The sequence below is a fragment of the Propithecus coquereli genome, unplaced genomic scaffold, assembly GCF_000956105.1.
Source record: "Propithecus coquereli isolate 6110/MARCELLA unplaced genomic scaffold, Pcoq_1.0 Scaffold181, whole genome shotgun sequence".
Classification (NCBI taxonomy): domain Eukaryota; kingdom Metazoa; phylum Chordata; class Mammalia; order Primates; family Indriidae; genus Propithecus; species Propithecus coquereli.
The window spans coordinates 2,854,970-2,861,524 of record NW_012142857.1 but is presented as its reverse complement, the minus strand read 5'-3'; the positions used below and the strand labels follow the sequence as shown (position 1 = coordinate 2,861,524).

At 35.8% G+C, this 6,555-nt stretch overlaps 1 long non-coding RNA gene across 1 annotated transcript; it reads left to right on the top strand.

Moving 5' to 3' along the window:
• Window positions 1–347: 347 nt before the first annotated feature.
• On the top strand, window positions 348–3,505 carry LOC105808906. Its single transcript, XR_001137406.1, has 2 exons — window positions 348–399; window positions 2,985–3,505. It is a non-coding gene; the product is annotated as an uncharacterized LOC105808906 (long non-coding RNA).
• The last annotated feature ends 3,050 nt before the right edge of the window (window positions 3,506–6,555 follow it).

Here is a 6,555-nt window from a genome sequence, read left to right as displayed (position 1 = left end):
TTTTTTTTTTTTTTAAATGGTACGAATCCAGATCATCATCTCATTATTTTTATTGCTTCTAATTCTGAGTGGCAGAGGAAGAGGGGACATTTGCTTTGACTATTCCTAATTCTCTGGAAATTTTGGGACTGCTGCCTTTGAGTCCCTGGGAGGTGGTTTTCCCAGTTGTTTTGTCAGGGAATATGTTCACCTTTGGGTTTTTTACACATTAAGTATCACTGATGATGGTATAGAGCTTCCTTGTGGCAGAGTGGTAAACACCCCAAATGTTTTGTGACTTAATGATAAATAAAAATGACTTTGGGAAATAATTCTGGTCTCCAAATATGAGACAACTATTAACAAAGCATTTTTGTTTTAGGTTTGGATTTTCTTTCCCTTATTCCAGTTGATCCCCAGGTATGTATCCTGAATTTAAGCAACTAATTTGTATTTGATTGTTGGTTTTGTCATGCTAACTAAAAATGACCAGTTGCATAAAATCAGGACAGTCAACTCTCAATTTTTGATGGAACGGAAGTACTATATAAATATTTCACAATTCTATTTGGAGGAATAAAGTTGCTGTTTTCAGTGTATGATATTTTGTCCTTAATATCTAAATTTTTAGTTATATTTTATTTAGCTTAATCATCTGGCATCTCTTACAAGCATTTGAGTGATTAGAGTGAGTGGAAGCAGTGCTAGGTGGCTGGAGGATAAAATTTTACAGGTAAAATTTTATTTTTTAGATGATACATTTATTATATAGAAAATCAACAGCTATAGCAGATTAAACAGACTTGACTCATTAGCTTGATCATTGTTTTTAAAGACAGTCAGATTTGGACTTTGGGGATGCCCCAGTTTAAAGTTTCTATGTACCAATCGTCCCTGTTTTCTTTGTCAAAGATGATAAACTCTAGTAGCCCAAAGTCCCAACATGAAGACCTTGCAGTGAGCGTGGATTCCACTCACAGGCTTATAGCAGATGCAGAGCAGAAGAGAAAAAGGCATAAGAAAAGTGAAAAAGAGAAAGACTTTTTGAGACAAGGTGTTGAGAGTAGGGAGGAAGAGAGGAAGAACCACGGGATCACTGCTCCAGGCTTCTCATAGTCAGTTAATCACAGGCCTAGTATGCGCCTCCAGTTTCAGTGTTCTGTTATCTGATCACACAGACATCACTGGAAATTTGGGCCCAGGGTACTGTGCAGATGAGGAATTTCTTGTCATCCTGAGTCGACATTGTTACATCAGTAGATGTAACAAAGGTACACATAGCAAAGGTGTATATATTTTTTTCTAGGAAATGAATTCTTCAGGCTTAAAGGATTACTGCCAATTTTTATGTGACGAATCCTTTTTTTTTTAAAAAAAAAAAAAATACCTTGGAACCTAGAGGTTTTTATTTCATATCTCTATTTGGCGTGCTTAGTGGCAGTCTAACTTATTTGATAAGTAGGTAGAAGGGCGAGGTTGTGTCTTTGGTTTACCGTAGAATCCTTAGGTTTTTCTACTTTACCTTCACATTGCCCCTTAATACCTCTCATTAATACATGTATGGAAGGGATACAGGGTTAGTAGTAAAATGGCTGCAACCCGAGCACTATAAGAATTCAAGGCACAGAGACCACTTATGGCAGCACTGTAGCATTTAGCACTAATTTCATAAATGAAGAAGAGTATCTTTTGCCATGAGGCAATCAAAAACTGCCTTAGAGGGCAGCGGGAATAAAATGTAAGTTTCTGGGCGTTTTTCCAGATTTACCTGCCAATTTTAATGGAAAATTAGAAATTGATTTGATTTTTCGAGACGAATTTTAGTGCCTGACAATTCAACTATCTTTAGAGCTCCTTAGAAGCTCTTTTAAGAACTATTCTTATCCCCCTTAACCAATGTCCCTTGATTTCTCTTTGTGTGTTGTTGATTTTTTTGATAAACCAAGACAGTTGCCTATCTAAAACATTAAATAACTTACTCTTTTGAAGAGCAGCCTGAATTTTAGTTGTTGCTATGTTACTCTGACAGGTAGCTTGAGCCTGGGGCTGTTATTCCCATTTTATTTATGGGCCTTGAAACCATGTAGTCTAAACAACTTCACTTTTAAATTCATGTTCCGTAATTTAGTGTCTCTGATGATAAACTGAATAATATATAGAGTGGATAATATGAATCAGATCTCCTTACTGATCTTTCATGAAGTTGAACTAATAACAAATTTAGGGCATCTCCTCTTGCGTTATATTACTAGACTTCTCTTTGCTAAAGTCAGTACAATTGTTTCTCACATAAAATATTCTACAGTGATATAAAATAAAGCTTTTAGCTCTCGTCTGTCTCCACTCCTTGGTCAATATTAGAGTATTACACTCAGGTTTGTACCAATTTGGGAATCAGCAACCAGGATTGTAAGGGGACTTGAAATACGAGCACTAGGAAAGCGATGTTATACATCACAAGGAAGATTAGGTTAGATCTCCTTTAAGATTTATTCCAGAATTTTGTGATTACATCCCGTGGTAGTTAGGTACCATGTAGTCTCTGTTTTAGAATGAACGTTGTCATTATTGAGTTTTACATTAGCAGTTTTGCTTAATAGCATTAAAAATAAGCACTTACTAGTCTTTACGGTGTGATTTAAACCCCAACTAAAATGCTTAGCAGATTCTTTTTGAGATTAAATATGGGTTGTACTTGTGGGGCCAGTATTTAGTATTAAATGACTTCAGTTGTTGTTGACATTATTTGTACTTTTACCTGTGTATATGGTCAACAAACAAGTTCCATAAGTTTTGAGAGAGTCAAAAGTATGCTCCATTCACTAGTGTAAAATGCTAAATTCATGCCACCTTCCACCCAAAGATGTGAAGTTTTGAGAAATTTTTAAATCCCGTTGGGATTTAAGTATGTGGCTATCACTTGTGCATATCTAACAATTTCTAGTCTCTTTATTTAAAATCAATGTAGCCTCTTCCTCATCGGCATCATTGTTTGTTTCAAGCAGTACTGTCCTCCTATGTTTTTGGATAGTCTGACCTCACCCTTAACAGCAAGCAGTACGTCTGTCACCACCACCAGCCCCCATGAGAGCAATACTCATGTTAGTTCCTCCAGCAGCAGGAGTGAAACAGGGGTCATAACCAGCAGTGGAAGCAACATTCCTGACATCATCTCATTGGACTAAAGGACAGCGCACTTGATTCTGGGGAATTATTCATCAAAACTGCTCTTTCTTGGATCTCTAGACTGTGGAAACTATTTTTTTTTGGCAATTACTTTGATATTTATTGAAAGTCAGATGGATTCTTTTGCTTTCTGGGAGATGAACACAGATGACTGCAGCAAGAACCAAATGACATGCAAGGATTTTTCTTACTCACGCTGAACTCTGAGCTTCAGAGTAATTCAGCCATAACTGTATCTTCTGGAGAGATGGATTTCAATTTCATACATTAATGGATGGATCCTACAAATCAGTTAAAAAAATGTTTTTGTTATAATAAACAGCAATAAAAATTATGTAAATATTCAAGTAAACTTTTTTCTAATTAAAAAAAGTTGTAAATCATTGATTCTAGAATGACAGCAACTTCTGTTTAACCTGATGTGAAGGGGAAAAATACATGGAAAGAACTGATGTTTGCCAAATGAGTCCTTTCCACGGAGATTTGTTCTCTTTTGTTGAAGTAATGAAGTTTCCATAAGTGGCCAAAGCTTGGGTTTCACTTTTCTTCCTAAAGTTCCACTTTTCTTCGTGATCCCATCAGAGAAAATGGCCTTTGTGTTAGCATTTTTTCCTGGTTATCATTTATACTTTGACATTGTTTGCTAATGAATGCAGAGTGAAGTTCTGGGATTTGGCTGCTCTATATTAGTGATTATGTTTAAGAACACGATGCATATTCTACCCTGACATGACGTGTTATTTTTGGTAACTGTACATTCTCATTCTAGAGTTTCCTATAAATTTGGGGCTTGCCTTCTCAAAAGAAATTCTATGCAGCCATTGAATTAAATGTTTTGGGGGTAAGGTGTGACTGAAATGTTGATTAGAATTTTGTTCACACTGTCAAATGTTGATAGCTTGGAGGCAGCAGCAGAAGAGATTTTGGGGGGTGGTAATAACAAAATTTACTTTCTTCCTAAGAACTTAATTTGCTCATTTTACAGACTAGTATACAAATCTTTGTTGAAACTTCTCATATTTTAGTAGCACTGACATAAAAAATATGTTTTAGGTCTCTGATCATATTTCTCACCAATGTAATTTCAGTCTCCACAGTGATTTTCAAACTTAGGGAAAAAATGAACAATACCAAGGAATGGGGACAGCATCAAGTTTCTTTTTCCTTTTTTTAAAGGAAATCTTCACTGAAACCACAAAAGAGAATTAGAAATGTTTGAGTTCAAGTGAGGAAGGGTTGGGGAGAATGGGCCAGAACCTACTTCGTATCTCGCTCTGTGCCACCCCCAAACTCTCAGGAACTACTGAGGTGGTACTGGGTGCACTTTGAAAACTCTCTTATAGTGTGTTTGATTTTACATCACTCAGAAAACTGAGTTTTACTCTTAGACTAAACATTTTCATCCAAATTTTATAGTTTGCTTCATTTGGCTTCCTAAATCATTTTTTACTTCACAGGGATTTAGTACTTTCCTGATGTTTAGCTTTCCCTAAGCTCTATCTACTTTAAAAACAAAGGCCTTTTTTTTTTTTTTCCTCAAATGGCTGATCCAAGCAATTGATTTCTCAAACAGAAGTGCCCTGTGAGGACTCTCCAGTTTCAGTTAGAATAGGACGTACTACTTCAGAGTTGGTGCAACTCCAGGGAGCTGACTTGTCCTTGCTTGGTGTTTTACACCCTCTTAAGTTTTCGTGGCCCTCATATGCTCTTTTTGTGCTGATTTAATTTTGTGGGGTTTTCCACATATCCCTTCTTTGACTGCATATTCCCTTATTTAATGTATCATCCCATTGCAAGGGATGCTTATTATCAAAAATGTGGAGAAAACAGACCCTGAAGCCTCCAGCAGTAACACCTTAGTTGCCACTTTTACCTTCTTAGTCATTAGATTTCCAAACCATGTTACAGTTTTTTGGTCCTGATACAGAATTTCTCCTTAATTTTGTGTTGCTGCTGTAAGTACAGATGAAATTTCTGTTGACTCTGTAATCAGATAGAAAAAGTAATTTGCTTTGTGTGGCATAATTTGTTAATAAAGAAATGATGTATATTTGTTACTTTGTTACCCTTTAGATTCTAAGAGGCTCCCTCCCCCCAATTTAATGAACAAAGTTTTATAAGGTAAATGAAAATATTAATAGAAATTAGTTTGTTTGCTTAGTTCTCGTAACTGGTAACTGTGCTTTTGTAGTTGTAATTTGTTTCTTTTTCACTATTTTCTGTGAACAGTTTTAATGTTCATTTTTGGTGTTTTACATTGAAATTACATATAAATTTTTAATTTATCTCAGACAGGCGCCTTGCATTTTAAAAAATACACTTTGAAGTTTATAATCTTAAAATCGGGGCTTACATTGTGTATGTATCTTTAAAGGTGAGTACTTTTCTTTATGCCTTTGGGGCCGTATGGCAGCATCATGATTATTAAGCCATTATCCTTTGTTTACTATGGGCACTATTTTTGCCAAGACCCTGACACTTTAGCAGTTTATTTTGCTAGCCCAGATTTCTTCTTAACCAAGTATAAAGGAGTTTCAGAGGGGTCATCTTAGCTGTTACTTAGATTCTGTCAGCCAACCAGCGATTATCTTGTTTAAGGAAAGGAACTGCAGTTACTAGTCTCTTAGAATCACTTGGCCAACTTGTATTTGTGTCTTTCTTTACTTTGAAATATTAAGGGCTTTTCTTTCTTTGGTAACTGTTGACGGTGTAATTGGTGCTGAATATAGCTTCATGCCTAAGGTCGGCTTTTATTTTTCACTTTCTGACCCTTAGGTGAGCCACTTGAGGATTTGATTTCCATTTCCGGTCAGAAGACATAAATCCTTGGCATGTGTCCTAGAATAATTGTAAAGGCCAAATGAAACAGTTGAGGTGAATTTAGGTTATGTGGCATTTATCTGATGTGTTTGAGAACAGCTAGAATGAAAATACAATGCATAGGTAGGGGATAGAGTAAGTTGATCCATAACTCTTGGTATAGAACAAGTCTTCCTTAGGGCAGTCTTAAGGAATTTGAACAAAGGTAAGATGTTGGATTGTGTTGAACAGAGACTGTTCTGACTTTGATATTCAGACATTCTGTCTTCAGACCAGTCGTGGACATTCACCATTTAGTAACCACGTTGTCTTTTTTCTGCCAATAAAGTATTCATTAGTTGACATTTTTGTATTTTTAAGTAAAGGCAATTTTTAAAGAGCATGAATTTAATTTACAGGTATGCCTTTCATTTCTATCTAGCCTTCAATTGGTTTAAAAAAAGGTACTTAACTCTTCCGTTCTTTATTTAGTAAACACTTCTCTTATTTCTGCAAGATTTTCTCCATTTTTATGGGTTGCCATAATGACATTCCCATCACTCCCCAGCTCTTTTTCTCTTAGAAAATGAT